Raw genomic sequence first — 24,376 nt, 5'->3', positions numbered from 1 at the left:
ACATGTTTCTACCTTGACGTAAACTGTGACGGTGGGAGACATGGCTCAGAGTGTCGACGCGTCTCGGTGACATACCGACACCAACCGCCTGCCTCTTCTCCCCTGTGGGTGCACAGCTCGTTAAACAGGGAACTATTTAGGTGTTAAGATCCTGGAAAATCAAAGACCACTCTAGTGTCCAGTGGCCACAGACAGGGACCAAAGTAAAAACAGAAGGATGATCTAGAAGCAAAGGCCACATCTACAGTGGAATTCGGGGACTCGAGGCAAACATCTCAGCCTTAGCCACGTGCTAAATTGGCACTTAAAGCCAAATGTGATCGAAGTTCACAGGGATCATATATGAAAAGTTATCAGGAAAACTCCAGAGTGTCAAAGCGAGGCTCACAGGAGAAACCAGATACGGGGAACACGCGACCTCTGTACCACCTCTGCAACTTAGCTGATACTCTAAAATTACTCCAAGATTAAAGGTTTATCTTTTAAATTATCTTTTCCATTAAAAGGGAGGGAAGGAGCTTGCTTTGGGGGAAGAGAAAGAAAGGAACATGTTACGTGATTGCAACCTGCACAAAGTTTAAGACTTTCTCACATAGAAACTCGTTTCCACACCACAACTATCTCCTGACAGTAGGTTCGAAGCGGCAGCAGCACTATTTCACGGCTAAAGAAACTCCTAAAAGATGGAGCCACTGTCCCAGGGTCCCACAGCTTTTCAGAGGTGGAGGTAGGATGCTATACCTGGTCTGCCTGACCCCAACGTCCGACGAGGAACCCAGTGGGGCTGAAGGACCCAGGTGGGAAAGGCGGGGCTGCCCTCTAGGGAGGATTAAAATGGACGAGGAGGGCCCACTGACTTCTAACCCACCGGCCAGGTTTGTCTCGAGGGTACCAGTGAGTCAGCCAAAGGCCAGCAATCCACCAAGTGACACGGTCCCCTCTCTAAAAGGCAAATTAAGAGATGCATCCCCCTTGGAGAATCTCAACGTTGGTAAACCTCACAGTGAGTTCGCCTGAAAGTCCTCTCACCCAGAAATGCATCATAACCTAGGCTGCTAAAGACCACTCTGTGTAAGCTTAGCTGTTCCCAGTCAACTCCCGGGCCACGCCTTACCGGAGGAGGCCACTGCCAAGCACCCGACACGTGAACAGTAAGTGACAGACAGGCACAAACCAACCACCATGGGCCTTTTCAAAACCCACTCAGAAAAGAACCAGTTACGTGGCACCTGGGGGAGTTCCGTCAGTTAAGCATCCGACTCCTGACTTCAGCTCTGGTCATCGTCTCACGGTTCATGAGTTCGAGCCCCATGTCAGGCTGTGTGCTGGGCCTGGAACCCGCTTAAAATTCTCTCTCTCCCCCCTGCCTCTCTCCCGCTTGCCCGCACGTGCTCTCTCTCTCTCTCCCTCTCTCTCTCTCTCTCTCTCACATATATAACTCTCAAATATATATCACTCTCTCATAAATAACTGAAAATAAAAAAGAAAGAAAACAAGCAGTTACGAGGCGGCCCCTCCTCAAGAGCTATCTGAAGGCTCATGGGTCATCCCTCTCAGCCTGATGTCCTCTGCGTGCCACCAGAGGGCACTAACTCATGGAATCACTCTTGAAACACTTAGGTCACATTTTAAACTGCAGGAATGTTGAATGAAAGCTGGATTTCAAAGCAATGAAGGGCTGGGTATGTAATTTTGACAGTGGCTTTGAGCATTTGCCGGTCATAAATCTCCATTTAATTCCATAAAACTTAGGGGTACACACACAGCAACAGGGTGTGCTAAAAAAAATAAGTCAACCAAATCTTCAGATTTATGAAAATAATGTATTTCAAAATAAAACTGAGAGTTACACACTTGCTCCTGCTTCTCTTGGCTCTGGGGCTGTCGTGTGGGTCACCCATCCCAGTGGCTTATGCACGTCGCGCCCAAGAGCCCCAAGAAAAACATCTCTGGATCCACCTTGCTTTTCAAGCTACTCTGGACGGAGTTAAAGTGGACATTCACCACATTAAATTACAGCAGTTTATTATGCATGATTAAAACATGATTTAGTCTTTTTTACTAAAATCCTTCTAAGAAATAAAGAGCACACATTTGCTTGGGCTCACTGTGCCCTGGGCTGCTATTCTGAGCACATTATACTTATTTCATACTTACAACATTCCTTTGAGAGGCTGCAAAATTCCGTTTTCGTAAAAAGTTCAACCTTGCGTTTCTTGAACGCAATCAAGAATTTTTCTTTACATTTGTATCCTCCACTGGTGATTTATTTGCCCACAAAACTATAAATGCAGATTTGTGAGTTCTGCCTCATTAACCACCTTCTGCAATTATTGCTTCACCCCAGAATTCACACTTCTTGCTTCCATGGGGAGGATGACATTACATAATCAAAATAGTTCGGCGGGAAGTTTAATGAAAATGCATTATGCCCTGAAAGGTTTTTTTGTTTTGCTTTGTGCTACATAAAAATCTGCTCTTGGCTTTTCACACTTTACTTAAAAGGAAGTGAAACATATTTACTGATTCGATCAGAAACGTTGGTTGCTTCTCTAGGTGAGACAGAATTCCAGCTCGACCGGGTTTTTGGTTTTCCTGGTTTTAGTGGATTCTTTCAGCGTCCAAGAAATAACTGAAGTTCCCAATGAGATGAAGAAAAGTTGACAAATGCAATGCATCACCCCGAGAAGTTTTGGTTCTTTACACAATTCGTTACAAGTTAGTGCCCCCGTAAACTCGTGACAAACGGCCTACGTCACATCCGTTCCAGATTTTGTTTTTGACCTTTGTGTTAAAAACAAAACCAACAATCCTCCTCCAAGGTTTCAAGAACATGTGGGTATTCTGGACTGTGCCAGCACACAAGGAACAAAGACAGAGCAGCTGCGACGTCTAGGTATTCTGGAACAAAAGCACTTTTGTTAGTACCATCTGAAAACTGCCTCCAAGCTCCCTCTATGCCTTCGTTCCTGCCTCTCCGATCTAGGAAATATTTTGGTTTCTCTTATTTACTTGATGCCAAAATCTACAATTTTAAATTATTAGACATTAAGAAAAGTTACGTACGTCCACTCTCTACCTATTTATTATTTCTCATTGCTTCTTTCTAGACTCTCACTAGACATCTTGATATTAAAATAAAGGAGAGCTTGTTTTATTGCTTTACCGTGATTCACAGGACCTGAGTTTTTACAAACTGGAGGTCTGTGGCAACCCTGTGCCGAGCATGCCCGTCGGCACCAACACCATTTGCTCACTTCAGGCCTCTGGGTCACATCTGGGTCATTCTCACCGTATTTCCAACTTTTTCTTTAGTATATTTTCATAGTGATCTGTGGTCAGCGATCTTTGATGTTACGATTGTCATTACTTTGGGACGCCAGGAACCACATCCACGTAAGACGGCAAACTTAACTGATAAATGTCACGCGTGTCCTGACTGCTCCACTGACCGGCCGCTGCCCTGTCTCTCTCCCTCTCCTCAGGCTTCCCTGGCCCCGGAGACCTGACAGGATTGAAATGAGGCCAATTAATAACCCTCCGATGGCCTCTAAGTGTGCAAGTGACAGGAAGAGTCCTACACCTCTCACTTTAAATCAAAAGCGAGAAACGACCAAGCTCAGTGAGGAAAGCACATTGGAAACCGAGACAGGTCGAAAGCCAGGCCTCTTGCGCCAAACAGCCAAGTGGTGAGTTCAAAGGAGAGTTCTCGAAGGAAATTAAAAGTGCTTCTCCAGTGAACACAGGACTGATAAGAGAGCCAGACAGCCTTCTTGCCGACATGGAGAAAGTCTGAGTGGTCTGGATAGAAGATCAAACCAGCCTCGACATTCCCTTAAGCCAAGCCTAACCTGGAGCAAGCCCAACTCTCTTCAATTCTTGATGGCTGAGAGACGCCAGGAAGCCGCAGAAGCAGAGTCTGAGGCCGGCAGAGATTAGTTCGTGAAGTTTAAGGAAAGCCGTCTCCGTGACGTGAAAACACAAGGTGAAGCCGCGGGAGCGGATGTAGAATTCATGAAGGCGGCCACACACAACAGCGGCTGCCGTCAAGGGTTTTCATAGCTAGAGAGGAGAAGTCAATGCCTGGCTTCAAAGCTTCAAAGGACAGGCTGACTCCCTTGTTAAGGGCTAACGCAGCCAGTGATTTTAAGCTGAAGCCAATGCTCATTTACCATTGTGAAAATTCCAGGGCCCCGAAGAACTCTGCTAAATTTACTCTGCCTGTGCCCTATAAATGGAACAACAAAGCCTGGGTGACAGCACATCTGTTTACAACATGGTTTGCTGAATATTTTAAACTCCCTGTTGAGAACTACTGCTCGGGAAAAAAAGATCCCTTTGTAAGTAGTACTGTTCGTTGACAATGCACGTGGTCACCCAAGAGCTCTGATGGGAGGACGGGATGAATGTTGTTTCCGTGCCTGCTAACACCACATCCATCCTGCAGCCCATCCTGAGTAATTTTGAGTTTCAAGACTTGTAATTTAAGAAATACATTTCGTAAGGCCATGACTGCCATAAGCAGCGATTCCTCTGATGGATCTGGGCAAAGTAAACTGAAAATCTCCGGAAAGGATTTACCTTTCTAGAGGTCATTAAAAAGCATTCATGATTCCTTGGAACAAGAAATCAAAATATCGACATGAGCACGAGTCTGGAAGAAGCGTATTCCCACCCTCATGGATGACTGTGAGGCATTCAAGACTCCAGTACAGGAAGTCACTGCAGATGTGGTGGAAACAGCAGGAGAACTGGAATTGGAAGTGGAGCCTGAAGAGGGGACTGAATGGCTGCCATCTCAGGATACAACTTGAACAGATGCGGAGTTGCTTCTTAGAGACGAGCCTCTTGAGATGGAATCTGCTCCTGGTGAAGACTGTTGAAATGACAACACAGGATCTAGGACATTCCATAAACTTAGTCGACAAAGCAGTGGCAGAGTTTGAGGGGACTGACTCTATTTGTGAAAAAGGCTCTACTGTGGGTAAAATGCTATCAAACAGCATCACGTGCTAGAGAAAATCAGTCATGAAAGAAAGAGTTAATCAACGCAGCAAACTTCACCATTTTCTTAAGAAATTGCCACAGCCACCCCAACCTTCAGCAACCACCACTCTGATCAGTCAGCAGCCATGACATCGAGGCAAGACCCTCCAGGACCAGCAAAGGGATTATGATTTGCTACAAGTTCAAATGATGGTTAGCATTTTTCAGCAGTATTCTTTAATTAAGACACGTACATTTTTTTTTTAGACACAAGGCTATTATGCATTTAGGAGACCACAGTATAAACTTAACTTTTATGTGCACCAGAAACAGAAACATTCATTGGACCCGCTTTGTTGTGATACTCATTTTATTGCAATGATCTGGAACCAGAACTGCAAGATCTCTGAGGGGTGACTGTATTCCAGAGATGTGGCTCACGTCTCTCCTACATCTCTATCCTCTACGTCTTCATCAGGAGGCATGGATACCGGAACAGAGAATGAATGTGTAATTCCTAATTCTAAAGTCCTGATTCTCTCTGGCATCTCATAAACATGCTGTGCCACTCACTGCAATCACAACAAATTTTTTATATTTACCAAGTTTCACTGTTTATCGTTTTTAAAAGTTATATGTAAAAAGACAAATTAAAAGGAAACATTCAGAAAGGATGCAATGCCAGTTGATCCATTCATTCACTCAGCAGCATTTATTTAGACTGTACACGGTGCCAGGCCCTGGAAACACGAGGATGAACAGGATGGAGGTCCTGCCCTCGTGGAGCTTCCATTCTCGTAGGAGACAAGACAGTGACCAACACGTAACTGTATCACTGCTCTGGAGGTGAGTGCTCTTATAAAAAGAGAAGCTTGTGAAGGGGATCGAGAGTGGCATCTGGGCATGAGGATGATCACGGAGACCTCTGTGACCAGGGGGCATGTGGCTACAGACCCGCTCTCCCAAAGCTAGGTCAGACCGTGGATCTCCTTCATAATGACTGCGGATGAAGCAGGAGCGGGGCACTTTAACCTCTTTCATTTTCAGTAACATTCAGTTCAAGTTAATTTTGGGTTTTAAGTGCAATCACTTCACTAACAGAATTCTCCTGGAGCCAGACATGGGGCTGCGGGATGGCAAGATCCCCCTAAGAGTTCTGCCAGCCCTCAGTCCAATGTGCCAGCCCTCCCGGCTCCAGCTCTGTGGGTCCCTCCTCTTGCAGCGCCCATGAACAAGTGTGTGGCGAGAGCCTGAAATAAATAAGTGTAAAATGGGTCAAGACCATCGCTTCTATTTCTGTTTTTAACTGAAGAAAATGTGCCCCATTTCCAGAGGCAGAGAGAGAAGGAGACGTCTGAATAAAGACAAACTACAGTATACACTAAACACACACGTGTGTGTACATGTAGAAATGTACCCCACACACAGAGCTGAATTGGGACAAACTACAATACATAAAATGTATGTGTACGTACACATATAAATGCACCACACACATCTGAATAAAGCCAAACTACATGATACATTCAACACCCGCGTGTATGTGGACACATATAAATGTACCACATACATACACACACAAGTGACTCACTTCCCTACGGTAACTCAAAAGTGGATCTTTTACAATCAGCCTTTATACAATCCTCACAACATAACCTTTATCGGTTGTAGGATGTATCTTTAAGAGGCCACAGGAGTTTTTTAAAGGATCAAATTAAAAATTAACGGTTCAAAATGATCAAGGTTGAGATTCAATTAACACTAATTTTAGAAGAATTTTTTTACTGACTATGCATATTCAGTAAACTACTCAAGTTTTTGTTTTCTTTTTTTCTAACATAGCATCCCCAAGGAGTCATTATGTACAATCAGCTCTCTAATTCAGATTAGCGTGTCTAAGTACACATTGACGCAACAGAACACAATGCTTCGAGAGGCTCCCCTGCTAGACACCAACCGGTGAAGCACAGGCCTGAGAAGGTGGACCCCTCGGATTTCATCCCCAGCACCAACACTCGTTACTTTCAAACAGCGTCATGTGCTACAGGAATGCCGTATTTCGAAGCGATACTGAATGAGGAGTAGAACCAACATTTCCTTAATTATGGAAGATTCTAATAAGCTACAGGTGACTTCCACAGTGGCCCTGAAACCACCAAACGCATACTGACGCCGAAGGAAGCCACAGGAGGTCTGTTCTTTCTGATCTCACTCCCCTCCCCTTGCTTAGGTGCTACTGGAGGGGAAGAACCATAAAGTGGGTGATTTGGGGTAAAACACTGAACACCATGCTAATGAGTCTTTGAGGGCAAGGTGTGAGCCCGTGGCAGGGGAAGGGTTGTGATACTGCGTTATTTTTCTACTTTGGGGATGATTTCCAAACCAAACCTCTCATCGACTGGGTAGAAGCGTAACTAGTGAATTCCCATGGAGCCAGGTACTTATGAAAGAGCCAACATACTCAAGCATGTGTCCAGTGCAGAGAGGCAGGTCGGCTTCACAGGCCAAGAGGATGGTGCTAGAAAGGACACATCATGGAAAAAAAGAGCTGTGAGCTTCTTACAAGGAAAGTCCTCACATTTATGATCTACTTCCCTAGTTGTTATTCAGTTAAATAATCAGTTAATTAAGACACCAGAACAACAAACTGAAGATTTTGAGGCAATCAAATGCAAATTACGGGGGCGCCTGGGTGGCTCAGTCGGTTAAGCATCTGACTTCGGCTCAGGTCATGATCTCCCGGTCCGTGAGTTCGAGCCCCGCGTCGGGCTGTGTGCTGACAGCTCAGAGCCTGGAGCCTGCTTCAGATTCTGTGTCTCCCTCTCTCTCTGACCCTCCCCCGTTCATGCTCTGTCTCTGTCTCAAAAATAAATAAACGTTTTAAAAAAAATTAAAAAAAAAAACAAAAAACAAATGCAAACTACGTTCTTTAACATGAATCAGGACTGTCTCTGATGGAATCAGACTGCAGCTTCTGACTTCATTGCCCTGTGCACATGTGCTTTCTGCTACCTAAATCTTCAGACCTATATAAACCAACACAGTATATTTATTCCCTTCCCCCAAAAACAATGATTAAGTTTACCATTTTGGCTTGGAGGTACATTACCTCACTGTCCCCTCCCCTTTCATCCACCCATATTCCTTTACTCAGCCACATGCACAGGTTGGGCTGGGCTCTGGGGAAAGAGAAACAGGTGAGGCCTCACACCTGCCCCGAGGAGCTCACAGTTTAGGGGATTCAAAACACCAATAAAGAGACAAGTTACAATATGCTGTGACAAGGGTCCTCAGACAGACATGGAAAGAAGGGCTCATTAAAAGGGAGCCAGCAGGACAGGCCATGCAGAAAGGGTGTATGGAGAAGTGACATCCAGGCTGGCCTCCAGAAAGGCCCTGTCTGCCAGGCACAAAACCAGGAAGGGAGGAGCAGAGAAGGAGGACGGTGGCAGGGAGCCGGCGAGGCAGGTTGTATTCGCCCATGAATACCTCCCTCCACCTACAGCGACATGCAGAGATGGGTGTCTGCAGTTCGTGAATACTTTATTAGTAAAGGCAAATCCAAATGACAACACAGAGAAGCCTACAGAGAGCTGGCATGCATGGGAGTTCTATGCACCCTGAGGCCAAGGGAGGCCAAGGGAGGCCAAGGGAGGCCAAGGGAGGCCAAGGGAGGCCAAGTGCTTGCCCACTGAAGGCCAAGCATCTGCTTTCGTTAGGGTTATGCTGGCCACACTGGATCAAGTTTCAGTGTCAGCAGTGAATTTCTGAAGGAATAAAGTACAAGTTTAAATGTTATGCTTTGGGGTTTTTTTGAGGCAAGAATTACAACAAGAGCATGCTAGTGACCCAGATCTAAGTAAGAAACAATGAACAAATGTCAAAATGCTCAGTTTCCTAGTCTCCTAGATACACTGACCTTCACTTTCCAAGAAACCAACATTGCGTGTGGACCGAATTAAGTAATCACACTAACAATGCTTTTTATTTTTTTTTTTTTAATTTTTTTTTCAACGTTTTTTATTTATTTTTGGGACAGAGAGAGACAGAGCATGAACGGGGGAGGGGCAGAGAGAGAGGGAGACACAGAATCGGAAACAGGCTCCAGGCTCCGAGCCATCAGCCCAGAGCCTGATGCGGGGCTCGAACTCACGGACCGCGAGATCGTGACCTGGCTGAAGTCGGACACTTAACCGACTGCGCCACCCAGGCGCCCCTAACAATGCTTTTTAAAAGCTAACGCTTCGGGGCGCCTGGGTGGCGCAGTCGGTTAAGCGTCCGACTTCAGCCAGGTCACGATCTCGCGTTCCGTGAGTTCGAGCCCCGTGTCGGGCTCTGGGCTGATGGCTCAGAGCCTGGAGCCTGTTTCCGATTCTGTGTCTCCCTCTCTCTCTGCCCCTCGCCCGTTCATGCTCTGTCTCTCTGTCCCAAAAAAAATAAATAAACGTTGAAAAAAAAAAAAATTAAAAAAAAAAAAAAAAAAAAAGCTAACGCTTCGGTTCTCTTATATAACATGTGTTATCATTTACACGTGGCATCATAAAATCGCTCTTCTTTTGTTGAAATTCCAGGCCATTCGTCATAAAGATTTACACATGAAGGAGTGACTTTATAGGCAAAACACCATTTAGTGGAGAGCAAAACCTCCAAACAAATTGCAATAAAGCCATCAATGTTCTTTAAATTTCTTGCTTAACTTCCAGTTCTTGATATTCACCCACTTTCCCATTAGATGGAAACACTTTAATTAGAATAAAGAGAGTTTAAGAAAACTTACATAAGAAGCTTTCATTATCACTAAATTGTGTTTACTGAGTTTTCTCTTACATGAATACAATGGCGCCAGAAGGACATTATTTTTAAGAGGGTGCACAGTTAGTGACCAAGTGGACTCTAGGACACTCTTTTTTTTTTTAATTTTTTTTTCAACGTTTTTTATTTATTTTTGGGACAGAGAGAGACAGAGCAAGAACGGGGGAGGGGCAGAGAGAGAGGGAGACACAGAATCGGAAACAGGCTCCAGGCTCTGAGCCATCAGCCCAGAGCCTGACGCGGGGCTCGAACTCACGGACCGCGAGATCGTGACCTGGCTGAAGTCGGACGCTTAACCGACTGCGCCACCCAGGCGCCCCTCTAGGACACTCTTATGGGATTACTAAAGTCTGGATGTTAACTAACTACAGCCCACATTCTCCTGACATTAGTTCACACGAAATGAACAGGCAATTACTCCTTCAAAACAGAAGCCATCCAAGAACAAGAAATTGACAAATACATGGCTCCAGACTCTTCCTGAATATGGGGACTGGTAGGATTTTTGTTGTTGCTATTGTTAATCTTAACAGAAGAGGAAACAAACAAAAGGATCCGAAGTCATTTAGGCCCAGACTGAGGGAGTCTGCGCACCTCTTTCCCTGGGGCTCGTTGTGGGTATGGAAAGCAGCAAGAGCACGTGAGTGCAGGAGGCATTCCTGTTCACCCTTTCAAACTAGTTTGATTTTCCTGGGCTACAAGGCTAAAAAAAAAAAAAAAAAAAAAAAAACAGCTTCTGACCTCATCATCACTTTTTACTAATCTTTAAAGACACACTGTGGATCAAAGCCAAATATACGAACTTATCTGCACAAGTTATTCTGTGTATACAGGTAAGACAAAGAGCGTGCACGGGGACCACACATGTAAAAATCTACTGCGTGGTAAAAGGCTGACCGTGCCCACCCTTTCAAAAGCATCGGGTGAGGACAGGCAGGGCTTGTATGCTGCTCCCTGCACCACATGGGACCGCCTCGGAGCTACTAAATGCTGTCTTCTGTAGGAATTCAAATACATTTAGGATGAAGTATAAAAGAGCCGAATTTGAGGTAGTCGAGGTCTATGCCAAAATAAAGATCGAAATCTAAAAGATAGGACAAAATAAAGATAAAATTCCAAAGGATACTTTTTTCCTGGGGGCAAAAAAACGACTGTAATGAGTTGCCCACATGGAGTTAACATTTTCATGAGCAACTCAACAAAAAGCCTTCTGGATGAAAATAAAAACCAAGTGAAAAGCTGCCATTTTGGGAAGAACTTGTCAAAATTATGGTTTTGTATTCTGATATTTTACTGTGACTCAGAAATCTTGATTCCAAGGAGGTACCACCTGGATTTGAGATGAGGCAAGAACGATCCCTCAGAACCTCACAGATGCTTTGAGAAGCAGGGCAGGATCAGGGTCAGGAAATGCTCCTTGGTGGGGGAAGGTTAGAGCCGCGGCCACTGAGGTACAGATTCTACTAACAGCCACAGCACCCCCCTTCTGCCTCTCCAACCTCTGTTACTCTCATCAGGAGTCATAAGCAGTTTCAGATCCATGTAGACAATCCTTCTTCCTAAACACTGGCCTGTTCCTTGACCCATTCCTGTCTAATAACCTTGAACCGTACTTCCCCAAGGTCATCCCCAACCTGTTCGAGATGGTGGCCGTGAGCCAGGTGTGCAGACCGAGCACTTGAAATTGTGTCGGGTCTGAATGAAGAGGTGCTGGAAGCATAAAATCCATATCGGATTTCAAAGACTCGGTACAAAATAAATGTAAAATATCTCAGTAAGTTTTATATTCATTAAATATAAATAAAAAATAATATAAATATGTATCACTGAAATTAATTTCATTTGTTTCTTTTTACTTTTTTCAAATATGGCTTCTAAAACATTAACAATTACACACGTGGCTCACATTATACTTCTCTTGGACTGCACTGCCCTAGGCCTTGATGTTAACCCAAACTGTACCCCTTCCATATCAAATGAAAGCATTCCTCTAGTTGACTATCTCTACTCCAACCATTCCTGATCCTACTCCTTGAATCCCACTGACACCATGGCCTCCTGCTGCCCTCATTTCCCTCTTGCTTCCCCCTTCTGCTACCCGCCTAGCTTAGAGCATGGGGTCCATCATCACCCCAGCACTCAGCTCCCTTGCCCCTTCCCCACCAGGATACTCCCCCGGCAAAATCCCAACCCTGGGCTCAATCCTCCTCTCTGCCCTCTCACAGCCTGCATCTAGGCAGCAGAAAGCAGAACTCTTTGAAGGCACCAGCTCTGCTTCCTGTCCTTCCCGTTTTCACTCGAGCCAGCTAGAATCGGGCTTTTGTCTCCCCACTTCACTCCACCAGCTCTTATCAAAGTCACCGATGACCTCCATGCCGCTAGAGCCACGGTCAATTCTCAGTCTGCATCTGACCTGACCTTTAGCAGCATCTGACATCGATGATCACTCTGCTTTGAAACACATTCTTCCAGGAGACCCCACTCTCCTGGTTTTCCTTCTCTGGTTGTTCCTTTCCATTCTTCTTTGCTTCCTTCTCTTTCCTCCTCTTAACACCCCAGCGCTCCGTGTTTGAACGCCTCTCCCTACCCATACCCCCTTCAGGATTTCACATGTCCCAGAGCTGTAAGAACCTTCTATATGCTGCAAAGACTGCAAAGTCTGGCTTGAGCCTAGGCCTCTCCTCCTCTAGATTACAACTCCTCTATGTGACTCCCTAGTCAACACCTCCACTTGGCATCCTGGAATTAACACGTCCAAAACACAACTCTTGCTTTCTCCTCACCCTTTCTCCCCAACCTGCAGCTCCCACGGGCTTCCCAATCTCAGCAAAGAGAAACTGCATTCTTCCAGCTGCTCAGTGCAAAAACATTGGCATCAACCCCGACTCCTCATATTTGCACACAACCTGTCAGCTCTTCCTCTGAAACACATCCAGCATCTGACCGCTTCTCAACACCCTCGTCCAGGCCACCCTCAGCCCTGGACGGTCTCACTGGTCTCCTTATTTCCATTCCTACCACCCTAAACCAGGGAGCTGCAAACTTTTTCTTAAAGGGCCAGATAGTAAATATTTTAGGCTTTGTGGGCCAGATGGTCTCTGTCGCAACCACTCAACTTGGCTGTTGCAGCTCAAAAGCAGACTCAGACAATATGCAAACGAATGAGCATGGCTCGATTCCAATAAAACTAGAACTCAAATGGACACTGAAATTTGAATTACACAGAATGCTCATGTATCACAAATTATTATTATTCACCTTATTTTTTTCAACCATTTAGAAATGTAAAAAGCATCTTAGTTTTGTGGGCTGCACAAAACAGGTGGCTGGCTGGATTTGGCCTGCAGGTGGCCATTTGCCAACCCCCGCCCTAGACTGTTCTCTGCGCTACATTCAGAGTGATCCTTTACATCAGGTCGTCTCCCTGCTCCAAAATTCTCAGATGCCTTCCTTTCTCATTCACTAAAATCAAAAGACTTTACCATGACCTGTCAGGCCCTGCGGGATCCAGTTCCTGGCTACCTCGTCTTCCTCTGCTCCAACCCTCACTCAGTGTGACCACACTGGCTTCCTCACTATTCTCCTGGCTTCTCTCCTGCTCCTGCCAAACTCACATCCACCTTCGGGCCTTTGCTTCTGCTGTTTGGAACAGTCTCACTCCAGATACTACCTGGATCACTGTGTCACTTCCTTCAAATCACCGTACAAGAAAGACACCTGCTCAAGTCACACTTGCTAAATAGCACACACATGCACCCACCCGGGCCGACATCCAGGAACCCTCTAAATGGTTTACTTTGCTTCCCGGCTCCTCATCACACTTACTGTCATCAACGTTTCCACGGTTTATGTAGAAATAAACACAACAGGCCGTTTTTTTAAAAGAGAAAGTCACAGGGTGTGTAAGAGCATGAAACCAGCAGGCAGGTTACCTGGAGGGAAAGACCCACAGCACCACGTCCTGCTACGTGACACTGGGTGGTTATAGTCACCACTCTGTACCTCGGTTTCCTCCCCTGCAAAACGAGGATAACAAGAGCACCCACTTCCTCGGTGTTCTGAGGAGTAAACAGCTAATAAATGTAATCACAGGTACATATAATCAATCAATTACTGGTACTTGTTTTTTTTAATTTGCCATTTTAACCATTTAAAATTTTTTCATGTTTATTTTGAAAGAGAGGTGGGGAGAGAGAGAGCGAGCAGGGGAGGGGCAGAGAGACAGGGAGAGAGAGAATCCCAAGTAGGCTCCACACTGTCAGTGCAGAGCCCAACACGGGTTCAATCCCACAAACCATGAGATCATGAACTGAGCTGAAGTCAAAGAGTCAGACCCTTAACTGACTGAGCCATCCAAGTGTCCCATTGCTTGTTTTTTTGTTTACTTATTGGTTGTGACAGCTCCCTCCAACCAGAAAATAAGCTTTTTGAGGTGAATGGCCTTCTTTGTTTACTGGTTATTCCTGGTTATTCCTGGTAACGAGGACGACATCTGCTACCGGACATTCAATACAATATATACTCAGCAAATGAGCGTTTGAGTTTAAGTCATTTGAGGGTACACAACACTCTACCCCCTGCTCCAGCCATACACTGACACCAGGGAGAGCAAAAGCTCTCTTCAAACCCAGCACAGAATGAAATGGATAATCTCCTACTCCGGGCAGGTATGTTTGAGGAGGTGGGGAAACAACAACTGACACCCCGAAGGAAGGAACCCCTGCCGATCTCGGGGTAGCAACACGTCACCTCCTGGGAAGCCTCCTACACGCTGTGCTGCATACGCCTGGGTTACATGCTCACATCTCCAGCCAAATGAGACAATAAACAGATTTCACAGCCGGTCAGGTTCAAATTCTGCATATGAAATGGCACCTTACTACCTAGGAGCACAGTTCTATATATATATAGGTCCCAAGAGAATTCCTGGACAGAAGCACCAAAGACCATTTATTCAAAGCTTACATTTAACTGGCTTCATTTTTTCTTTAATGTGTATTTACTTTGGAGAGAGAGACCGTGCGAGCGCACAAGTAGGGGAGGGACAGAGAGAGAGAGAGAGAGAGAGAGAGAGAGAGAGAGAATGCGAAGCAGGCTCCAGGCTCTGAGCTGTCAGCACAGAGCCCGACCCGGGGCTCAAACTCACGAACCTCGAGATCATGACCTGAGCTGAAGTCGGACGCTTAACCGACTGAGCCACCTAGGCGCCCCCAACTGGCTTTTTCTAGAAACAAACACTATCTTGCCAAATAGCGAAAGTCTTCCCCAAGCAAAAAGATGGTGAAAACATCTCTACCTGTCAGACACATGCGCTACTCAGTGTGCATCACAGGTCCGTGGATTTGGCACTTCTGCTAGAATTACTGAGTTCTGATTTACAGATGGTATGAAGATGAGTTAAAAAGTACTCCTGGGGGCGCCTGGGTGGCGCAGTCGGTTAAGCGTCCGACTTCAGCCAGGTCACGATCTCGCGGTCCGTGAGTTCGAGCCCCGCATCAGGCTCTGGCTGATGGCTCAGAGCCTGGAGCCTGTTTCCGATTCTGTCTCCCTCTCTCTCTGCTCCTCCCCCGTTCATGCTCTGTCTCTCTCTGTCCCAAAAAAAAAAATAAAACGTTGAAAAAAAAAAAAAAAAAAAGTACTCCTGGGTTGGGGCGCCTGGGTGGCTGAGTTGGTTTCAGCTCAGCTCATGATCTCACAGTTTGTGGGTTTGAGCCCCACGTTGGGCTCTATGCTGGTAGCATGGAGCCTGCTTGGGATCCTTTCTCTCTTTCCCTCTCTTTCTGCCCTTCCCTGCTTGCTCGCTCTCTCTCCCTCTCTCTCCCTCCCTCAAAATAAGTAAATAAAACGTTAAAAAATAAGTAAATAAAGTAGTCCTGGTTTCTACTATTTTGTGACATGGTCTTTGATATGAAGATACCTATACATCCTCGTATGACACCAATTTTTTCAGGTGAGAGCCCTACTTCCTTTCAAAGAAATAGGGGTTGGAGTGACTGGGTGGCTCACCAGGTTAAGCCTCCGACTCTTGATTTCAGTTCAGGCCATGATCTCATGGTTCGTGACGTCAAGTCCCCGTCAGGCTCTACACTGAGCACAGAGCCTGCTTAGGTTTCCTCTCTTTCCCTCTCTCTCTCTCTGCCCCTCCCCTGCTCGTGCACGCTCTCGCTCTCTCTGTAAATGAATAAACATTAAAAAAAAATAATAAATAAGTAAAAGAAACAGGGACAAGGTCACCTATAGTTAAGCAAAGTAGAAACAACTCTCCTAACCCTCAAAACTACCATGTTTCACCGCAAGATGGAAAGCGAACATCTTCAGCAGTGGTTCTACCAAACAGACAAACATGAGGGAGACGTAGGCGGTAAAAACACACCTTTATCGGCTGGCATATAATTCAGCTGCAGAACCCTACGGGCAGTGCAGCAATGCCAGACGAGCATTATGGGCGAACGATACGAGGAAGGGCAAGAAACTAGGGGCTAACAAGAGGATGCATCCCAAGAGGTCAAGGTGAACTGGCATGGACCTCCCAAAGCCTCTTCTCTGCACTGCTCGGGCCTCCTACTGACAGTGGCCCAACCTGAACAAACGAATGGGGCTCCCTGGGCAGAGGTTTTTCTAAGTGATAAGACCCGAGGTAAGTTTTTTTCGGTTATCCCCGGTGGCTGTCGTGCTTTTTAAATTCTGCACTTGGCCATTAAGGTCACTGTGACATAAACAACACAGAGGGCCTGCATGAGCCAGGCAGGCACACGTCCCGTATCCCAATGCTGCACTGCTATACGGTGGCAAAACCCGAAAGCTCAGGATGATAGCACTCTAATTTAATACTGTATTTAGCTGACGATCCTACATAACCCTTTGTCAGCTTTTGTGATCTAGCACAAAACCACATGCCTTGTGATATACCAGCTGGGCTGTGGTAATGCCCTTGACTGGAGGCTTAAAAGCTTTGGTAGGGACAGAACTTTGATGTATTGTATTTCCATTTCAAACTGCAACGATCATCCCTGGATTTGGCATCACACAGAGTACTGCCAAGATTAGATTATGGCTGGTTAATAAGAGTACCCCTCCCCTCCGGTGCCGTCCACGAGTGATGCGGGTCTCTGCTTTGCTTGTTTGCAAGATCGAAAAGCCATGACTGCCTGGTTTACAGGATGCAGGCATAAGAACCATCTGCCTGGTCTGGTGTTTCTTTAATTAAAACTTTAATTACAGATATATCTCTGCACAGATACGTGCAGTCTATCAGCTCCTGCTCTTAATTACCTGCGCTAATGAGAACAGAAGGAGTGAGTGTTTGCTGAGCGTCTACTATGCGCGAGCCCCCGGGCCGGACGCTGTGGCATCACACGAGCAGGCAGTGCCGGGTCAAACGGCCCAGCCCAGAGTTCCAGCCCTCCCCGCCCGTCCTCTTGCCACCATAACGAGAGAAGTGAAACACTCAGGATTCTCCTTGGAAAAGTGAAGGGCGAAGAGGGGTCAAGTATTTAAAAGGATCAGCGCAGATGAGAGCAAAAGCACTGGACAATCGAACCCGACTCACCGCAGTCCTGAGGCGGGCGGATGTGCTATGTGTCCTCACGCCGTGCACTGGTGACCCAGGGGAAAGATTCATGAGGAGAGTGGCAAGTCTGGTCTAAATGCTATGGTTCCGAAGCATGTCACACGGAGCCACGGTAACCGTGGCCCGTTTCGCAGGGAAACCAGAAGCACAGACGAGAACTAACAGGAGAGGTTTCCCGTGACTTCCTGACGGTGCAGCCGCACCGCCACCGCCTCTCTTTCGCTAGCCCCTCTCTGGCTACGGCCGACGGCCACCGAGAAACGGCAGGAACATCTCATCCTCGTCCCAAGCGTTCCCTGGCCTCCTCGATGCCTGAAGAAGGGCTAATCTCCATCAGAACGGCTCCTCAGCGGCCGGATGGGGGCCGCGAGGAGGCCCGCTGCTCGCCCTCAGAGCGCTCCGCCTGTGGAATCCGCTCATGTCCAGCTCTGGAAACTATGCAGCAAATACACTAAAAGCCTGATACCGGTGCCTCGACAACGGTCAAGTCCATCCTACTATCCCACACTCTGTCCTACTCAGTGAATCACAAACAAAAGCTGACCGTGTTCAGGCTAATGAAGGGTAGTGCCTACTCCTCAGAAAGGTCGATGTGAAGACAAATTAAGGGATGTCGATGTGAACACCTACTTGGTGCTACGCCCCCTGGACGACTGCCAGTGCTTTGCCGTCTGGCAACAGAAACGCCCATGGAGAAAAAAAAAAAAGAGGAAGGACAGGAGGAGGAGGAGGAGGAGTTGGGAGCCAGAGGAAAGGAGGGGAAAATAAAGATACAAAATGGGAGAAAAAAGGAGAAGTGAGAGAGGAAGAAGGCAGAGCCCCCTGACTGCATTCAGTTCTGTGATTAACTTCAAACCTGGTTTTGGGGATGGTCAGACGCCCACTTCCAGAGAACTACAGTCTGTGGAGTGGACGGCTGGGACTTTTCCCACAGAAAGGGTGCTGATTACAGATGGCCGAATTACTAAATTGGCCCACAAAGGCCCATTTAACTTACAAAATAGCTAACTATAGAATAGCACTGGGCCATGTTCTGGAAGCATGGGTCTATACGTGCACAAATTATTTACATTATTTTCTGTCTATAACATAAACTCCCTAGATTGCTGAACCCAGCGATCAATGGCTCTCAGCTAGAAAGGCCAGATCAGAGGCTGGGACACGGCCAAGGCTCCATACTTTATAAAGCTAACAAGTGATCCTGGATGTGCAGCCAAGACGGAATGGAAGCCACTGCTGGGGAGTCCCTGTGAGGACCACACATACGATGGAGCCTTCCCAGCAATGGTGGAGGCAGGTCACCGGAGACCTCACTAAGTCAGGGCTGCTGATGGCTGAGGGACAGTAATGCACACAGCTGAGTCCCCTGTGAGCAAACAGCAGAACTGTTTCTGGTCAGGGTGCAGCCACGTTTGCCAGGAAACCCAAGGAAGCAGGTGCCAGGAGAAGGACAGCACCTGGATTTAAGTCCCTTTCTGTGATTTCCAAGGAGTGTGACCCGTGAGGGCGGATCCAACCGCCTGAGCATCAGTGTTCTCTGGTGCAAACCATCACCCACCTCAGAAAAATTAGATGATTAAAATGCATGGAAATGACCCGAAAATACATGTGACACCCCCCCCACCCCCAAACAGTGACTGCCTCCACTTTTTCGACTCAGAAGGAAGCACTGAAGCCTCACACGGTTTTCTGACTCCTTGGGAGCCCACCGGACAGCTTGTCGAAGCTAAAGGAGAAGGAATCCGTGCCAAACTAAGTGGAAGATGAGGGGTCTCTTTTCTTGTATCTCCACAGCCAAAAACCGCTAACTCAAAGGGACCTATCAACAAAGGATTAAGTGCTCTGAATCATCTAAACTTTTCTTCCTAAAGGTCAGGGGCCCAGAGGTACCTTTATGCACCTGAACCGGCACCTGCTTTACAGGCACCTCATAACCGTAAGCGTCCCGTCCCGGCTCCCCTCCCTGGGAGCACATCCAGCTCTCTCAGTCAGAAGACTAACGGGGAAGCTCTCTGAAGCTTCGCTTCCTGCAAGGTGTGTGCTCCCCTCAGAACTCCGTGTCACTGAAACCCCATCCTGCCTGGGGTTCTCCTGGCGTGCAGAATCTGGCCCGGACGCCACAGCCACTGCCACCCTGCCTGCCACCCCTGCTCTAAGTACTGTGCAGACATCGAGTCCCCACCAGAGATGCGTCATGACCCTCTGAGTAGGTAGCTATTCCTATCATCTCCATTTCAAAGACGAGGAAACTGAGGCACAGACAGGTCAAACCACCCTAAGGGACCCAGGTGGGAAGTGGCACTGGACCCACCCAAGGCAACCTGGCCCCAGAGCCCGTGCTCCCGGCCACTCAGTACAGAATCCACTCCGCCCGCCTCTCAGCATGACGATGGCTGCGGCCAACAGGACAGCCACAGGATGAAGTTTAAGTTCAAAGCACCTTCCTCCCGGATTCCCAGTGCGGCCAGCATACAGTGTTTCATTTATCCTGCCAACCACCCTAAAAAGCAAGTAGGAGACATGACAACATCTACATTTCACATAAAAGGAAACTGAAGTAGAATCCACATAATGTTTCAGAAACTCCTACACCGTTAAGCCGAACAACTGATTTCACTGTTTTTAATAACATCACATCAAAGTCTTTGAAGTCTTTCTACTCCAGTTCTTCAGTTTTGTAGAACTACCTTAAAAGACAAGAACGGCACATCCAGATACCCTGCTAGTCAAAAGCAGGTTTTTCTGACTTCCAGACTAGAGTCTTCTCTAATCATGCTTTAAAAAACCACATCCGTGCGGCTTACAACTTACTAGAATTCCTAAATACTACGCAAATAAGCGCTTATTAAAAATAAATCATAAATATGTCCATACACTAGCTCTCTTTGAAAAATGAAGTTATCTTAAAATGCACTTAGCAGAAAACTTTAAAGAAAATCTAACTGACCTAATTGCAAAACAAAATATCACAATAAAGCATTTCTCTTGGGCACCTACGTATGCCTCTCCAGCTCCTACTGGACTTATGAATAAACTATCTGACTGTCTCTAGGAGACATGGCAGCCTACGGGGAAGATGTCAAGAGGCCCTGATTCTGTCAACAGGGAGCATGTGACCCTCTGGGGACCAGCAGCCCGCTCCCCACAGGGGCTGGGTGGCCGTGAGGGCCACACGGCCCCTTTCAGCCCTGAGAGTCTCCGTGGGGTAAACTCCAGCCGGGCACAACTCCTGCGGTGCGGGAAGGATGTCACATCAGAGGAACGAGTAATGGGTAGGATCTGGAAAACATTCCTACACAACTTTGAAAGCATTCTCATTTAAAAACAACAACACCTTAAAATGCAAGGCGACAAATAAGTTGCTCACAACTATTGGGACATTCATTCCATGCACTTCCTGGCTTTGTAATCACAAGATTTATATTTCTCAGCTCTGGTATTTTGCAATTCTGTGAAAAGACAGCCAAGGTCACAGGCAGTTTTACAGGTATGTAAGTGTAACAGACAAAAACAAGCCAGTAAGCCTGAAGAAGTGTTCATGAGAGTTCCAATCTCCAATGAACAGCTCACTACAACTAATTTTAATTTGTGGTTCTAATGAATGACATAAACTTTTATAGGTATCAACAAAGCTCAGAGAGGACTTAAATCCATTTCAGTGCTCATTTAGCAGCTTCAGCTGTGTGCAATTAAAGCATCAGCATTAAATGTTAGAGAATAAAATAATGAGACACTTAAAAAATAATCTGTGCTTCAGCAGGCCAGGCTAAGAAATTTCACATGATGTTTTTTTTTTAGGAACACGATTTCTTAGGAATATCCTGCCAGTTCAAAGAATTAACTCAAGTTTGACTTTTATTTTTAGACTTTGGTTTGTTTTGCTTCTGAGTAAGAATTTTCTGAAAAACAGAATACAGTTAAAAATGTCTGAACAACAGTCACCAAATAGCATATGTCATAAAGCAATCAGGTATACAGACCACTGCAGCTGACCACCCAGGCTTCAGCAGAGACAAAAGGACATTTCTGATCATGTTAAAAATGTTGCTTGTTCTCAACTTACGCCTCAAATAATGACATAAGTATTAAAGGAGGGGAAAGGTACATTTTGGGAAAAAGACGACTTTCTTATCTTCTAGCCCATACATGGAACTAAGGGGCTCAATTTTCTGACCCAATAATACTTGAGAACATAAAATGTAATCTGAGGTTGTAGAATGTGGCAACTAAGACTAGTAAATTCAAGTTGCCACTATTTCTGAAAGACAGAGGAGGTAATCTGCAAAGGGTGGGGTATGTGCTGATGGGGAAGGGGTGTATGTGGAACGAGGAGGTGGTGGCTGGTTGCTGCATATGTGAGTTATGTGTGATCACCAAGTTAACTTAGCTATTGCAAAACACGAATAGGAAAGGAGATAATATTGTACGGGGAGAGGCACTCACTAAACTTAAATTTTAGAAGGATGAAAACACAGATTACACTTTATTTTAAAAACTGAAATGAATTTTAATACAGAAAATGAAGACAGCATTTTGCAAATTTATCGCTCAAAGGGGTATCTCTATTTGAGGAAATCAGCGTGTTACACTTTGAGAGATGAAATGTTACAGCTTGTACACCAAAATTAAAAAATGAAATTAAATTAAAAAATGAAATGGTTACCAAGGTAATGCAGGTCAGGGGATCAAAGGTGAAGGGTCACACATTATTAAAAAGAAATCCAAAAGGACGGCTGCATCATGATCTCTGCAAAACAAAGGAGCTCTAGTAAGTAAAACTAGTATCTCTGAGAATTTAAAATCAAGTTCTTGAAAAGAAGACTCCCCTGTAATTGAACACAAGTCATTCCTGATTCCGTGTAGAGCCATTTTTATGTAGGCACAAAACCAAATTTCAATTACCTGTTATCAACAAAATTTTTGCAGATATTTAACCGTATAACATTAAAACCCAAAACATCTCCGATCATAAGTGACTGTGAAGTACTGACATTTCCACTGGACCCCAGACCCTGTTTTCTGGAAATTACAGTGTTTGATAAGTTGCCAATAGATCAGAAATCTAATTTGGTCACAGTGTGGTGAGGTTTTTTCCTCTCCTCAAGGAATGAGTTCCAAAATTGAGTTTTTGCAAATTTGTTTCATTTGAAGTAGCTGCATAAAATTTCCATTATTGGAACATTTAGTGTAACAATGTTCTAGAAGATAGCAATAAAGTGATACATGATGAAATAAACTGTGCAACTCCATCTATTAAGATCTGTTCTCACATTCAACTTTCACTGCACCGAGGGGAGAAAACACATTTTAGGCAAAATAACTTGCTAGTTCTAATGGATTTACACAGAATTAGTAGAAGCTGGACAAGAGAAGTATCTGACAATGAAAAAAAAGTACCTGACAGGTTAGGCTTCAATTTTTTGTTATTATTTACTCATCTTCCTCATTAACAGATTACAACCATCGGCTTTAAAAAGGACAGGAAGAGCTAAGGTTCTGTTTTGCAACACGTGGCTACCACCTGAGTCACCACAAACCTACTTTGTGGCAACAGCAAGCATGACAATTAACACTTATAGCAGTAATTCCCATACTCCTGTCACTACTGAAGGAAGTGAACACAACCATGATCGAGATCACCTGCTCTCTAACAGGGAGCACTCCCTGATTTCAGGACCCACGGTCCACAGCACCTCCTGGACAGCAGGCTCTGGCAGGCGGTGCAAACAGTGGCTCCGGGGTAAGTGACAGGCTCCGTGGGGAGCCACAAAAGGCCTGATGTCAGCACCGCCCTTCTTCCAGGCCCCTAGTTGCATTGCACCCCACAGTATCTGACACTCTGAGTTTACCTTGTTCAAATCAAATTCCAAAGACACTTACATATTAAAATACAGACAACTGCCCGAAAGGATTTTATCAAAAGGAGCGGCATACGCTTTCTGATGGCTGAGAGCAATCAATAACTAAACAAACTCCATAAACATCAGATTTCGGTTCCCCGATTAGATTCTGTTACAAAGGACGTGCAGAGAGCTGCATGCACCAGATACCAGTGTGTTAGTGCCTTAAGGCCACGATTCTAAAAACACGATTTTTTTAAGTTCCATAGCTACTGAAAAGTAAACTAGCATTTCATTTCTCTGGAATGCTCATCTCATGGAAAGTCTGTCACATATGTATTTGCTGCTGGGAGGCATGCAGGCGACTGGGAGCCCTGCAGCAGGAATCGATAGCCTATCAAACACAGGCGTGTGTTGTTCTAGGGGCTGGTGCTCAGGTTTGCGCGAGAAGGCTAGAAGCCAGCGGTGTGTCAAGTTTGTTTTACTAGAAGATCTATTAAAATGACAAAAATAAGTGGGGACCCTGGGTGGCTCAGTCAGTTAAGCTTCCAACTGGGGCTCAGGTCAGGTCATGATCTCGCAGTTCAGGCGTTCAACTCCAGCCCTGGGTCGGACTCTGTGCTGACACCTCGAAGCGTGCTTGGGAGTCTCTCTTTCTCTCTCTCTGCCCCTCCCTTGCTCTCTCTCTCTCTCTCTCTCTCTCTCTAAAAATAAATAAATAAAAAATAAATAAAGTGGGGCGCCTGGGTGGCTCAGTCGGTTGAGTGTCCGACTTCGGCTCAGGTCACGATCTCACGGTCCATGAGCTCGAGCCCCGCGTCAGGCTCTGTGCTGACAGCTCAGAGCCTGGAGCCTGTTTCAGATGCTGTGTCTCCCTCTCTCTCTGACCCTCCCCCATTCATGCTTTGTCTCTGTCTCAAAAATAAAAATAAATGTTAAAAAAATATTTTAAATAAATAAAGTGACAAAGGGTGCATCTACTCTGATCAAGTATCTGCATCTACCCCTTCATCACCAAGACACGTGCATTTATTAACTATTTTCCTCTTAAAACTAGAGGATGGAGTCCTTATAGAGACTTTTTCTAAAGTCTTCTAAATCACTTCTAAAATTCACCAACTCACAAAAATATGTTAGCCCAAATTTTCTACCAGTTTAAGCCCTGCCA

The 24,376-nt window shown here is 45.8% G+C and overlaps 1 protein-coding gene and 1 long non-coding RNA gene across 8 annotated transcripts in view; both read right to left on the bottom strand.

Annotated features, from left to right (window-relative positions):
• Positions 1-24,376, bottom strand: part of CAMTA1 (calmodulin binding transcription activator 1) — an 829,903-nt gene that overhangs the window by 748,960 nt on the left and 56,567 nt on the right. The window lies entirely within an intron of this gene.
• On the bottom strand, positions 1,804-8,967 carry LOC147577744 (uncharacterized). The gene is made up of 2 exons (XR_015254412.1): positions 7,448-8,967; positions 1,804-6,236 (listed from the first exon to the last, which is right to left on the bottom strand). It is a non-coding gene; the product is annotated as an uncharacterized LOC147577744 (long non-coding RNA).

This window comes from Puma concolor, chromosome C1, assembly GCF_028749965.1.
Source record: "Puma concolor isolate L17-30 chromosome C1, mPumCon1.1.hap2, whole genome shotgun sequence".
NCBI lineage: Eukaryota > Metazoa > Chordata > Mammalia > Carnivora > Felidae > Puma > Puma concolor.
This window is presented reverse-complemented; position numbering and strand designations above follow the sequence as displayed.